This window comes from Orycteropus afer, unplaced genomic scaffold, assembly GCF_000298275.1.
Source record: "Orycteropus afer afer isolate SDZICR_OR568_19922 unplaced genomic scaffold, OryAfe1.0 scaffold00074, whole genome shotgun sequence".
NCBI classification, from domain to species: domain Eukaryota; kingdom Metazoa; phylum Chordata; class Mammalia; order Tubulidentata; family Orycteropodidae; genus Orycteropus; species Orycteropus afer.
In genome coordinates this window covers 2,410,433-2,412,771 of record NW_006921661.1, presented here as the reverse complement: position 1 = coordinate 2,412,771, position 2,339 = coordinate 2,410,433, and the positions used below count along the sequence as shown (strand labels likewise).

The 2,339-nt window shown below is 43.1% G+C and overlaps 1 pseudogene; it reads left to right on the top strand.

The window, feature by feature from the left end:
* The first annotated feature begins 444 nt into the window (after positions 1-444).
* On the top strand, positions 445-2,039 carry LOC103197047 (annotated as a pseudogene).
* The last annotated feature ends 300 nt before the right edge of the window (positions 2,040-2,339 follow it).

Here is a 2,339-nt window from a genome sequence, read left to right as displayed (position 1 = left end):
TCCCCATCTAGATGAATAGCTCACCTTTGAGGACTTCTTAGTACTTTGTACAAATTTCTCTGGTCATGCTTACCATTCTATTATGTGATGGTTTGCTTCCCATATCAGTCTCCTCCCTGCTTTTATCAAAATGTGCATCACTGGACATCCATATGGAAAAAGTTGAATTTTAACCTGTATCTGGCATCATATATGAAGATTAACTCAAAATGGATCACAGACCTTACTGTAAGTCCTAAACCTATAAAACTTCTAGGAGAAAAGCTTTGTGATTTTGGATTAGCCAAAGATTTTTTAGATAGGACACAGAAAGCACAAATCATAAAAGAAAAAAAATCGATGAACTGAACTTCATCCAAATAGGCACCCAGGCTCTGTCGGAGCACACAGACTGTGATGGAATTCCTGCCAGCCCAGAAGTAGCTGCTGGTGGTGGTGGTGATAATGTCAAATAACGGCTTAGACATTCAAGATAAACCCCTGGCCCCTCCGATGAGAAACACCAGCACTATGATTGGAGCTGGCAGCAAAGATGCTGGAACCCTAAACCACGGTTCTAAACCTCTGCCTCCAAACCTAGAGGAGAAGAAAAAGAAGGACCGATTTTACCGATCCATCTTACCTGGAGACAAAACAAATAAAAAGAAGGAGAAGGAATGGCTAGAGATTTCTCTTCCTTCAGAGTTTGAGCACACAATTCACATTGGTTTTGATGCTGTCACAGGGGAGTTCACAGGGATGCCAGTGCAGTGGGCCCGTTTGCTTCAGAGTCAAATATCACTAACCTGAAGCAGAAGAAAAACCCGCAGGCTGTTCTAGGTGTGCTGCAATTTTACAACTCAAAGAAGATTTCCAATAGCCAGAAGTACATGAGCTTTACAGATAAATTAGCTGAGGACTGTAATTCTTCTAATACTTTGAATGTGAAGGCTATGCCTGGGACACCTGTGTGCCACCAGTTTCAGAAGATGAAGATGATGATGCACCTCTCCTCCAGTGATTGCTCCACGCCTAGAACATACAAAATCTGTATATACATGGTCTGTGATTGAACCTATTCCTATTGCTCCAACACAGGACGTGGCTATATCTCCCATTTCGCCTACTGAGAGAAGCACCATACCATCAGAGGCTCTGACCCAGGATACTGAAAAGCAGAAGTACTAGTTACTGAACTTCATCCAAATAGGAGCATAGTGAGTGTGGGAGATCCTAAGAAGAAACAGACATGATTTGAGAAGACTGGACAAGGTGCTTCAGCAACAGTGTACACTGCAATGGATGGCCACATGATAGGAAGTGGCCATTAAGCAGATGAACCTTCAGCAGCAACCAAAGAGCTGATTATTAATGAGATCCTGGTCATGAGGGAAAATGAGAATCAAATATTGTTAACTACTTGGACAGTTACCTTGTGGGAGATGAGATATGGGTCATCATGGAATACTTGGCTGGAGGCTCTCTGACAGATGTAGTGACAGAAATCTGCATGGATGAAGGCCAGATTGCAGCTGTGTATCCTGAGTGCCCTGGAGTTTCTGCATTCAAACCAGGTCATTCACAGAGACATCAAGAGTGACAACATCCTGTTGGGAATGGATGGCTCTGTCAAGCTAACTGATTTTATATTCTGTGCCCAAATCACCCCAGAGCAGAGCAAACAGAGCACCATGGTGGGAACCCCATACTGGATGGCACCAGAGGTTGTAACACGAAAGGCCTATGGGCCCAAGGCTGACATCTGGTCCCTGGGCATCATGGCCATTGAAATGATTGAAGAGGAGCCCCCACACCTCAATGAAAATCCTCTGAGAGCCTTGTACCTCATTGCCACCAATGGGACCCCAGAGCTTCAGAACCCAGAGAAGCTGTCAGTTATCTTCCGGGACTTTCTGAACCATTGTCTTGAGATGGATGTGGAAAAGAGAGGGTCAGCTAAAGAGCTGCTACAGCATCAGTTTCTAACGACTGCCAAGCCTCTCTCCAGCCTCACTCCACTGACTGCTGCAGCAAAAGAGGCAACCAAGAACAATCACTAAAGCCATGCTCACGCCAACCCAATTGTGGCAAGCCTTCTGTGAAATAAATGCTCCTTTTAGAAATTCCAAAAAAACAAAAAAAACCCCAAAACTGAACTTCATCCAAATAAAAAACTACTCTTCTTTGAAAGACACTGTCAAGAAATGAACAAACAAGCCATGGAGTGGAGAAAATATTTGTAAAACACATATCTGATAAAAGATTGCCAATGAGAATATCTAAAAGAACTCTCAAAACTCAGTAATAAGAAAACAACCAAATTAAAAAGTGGGCAAGAGATCTGAATAAACACTTCATCA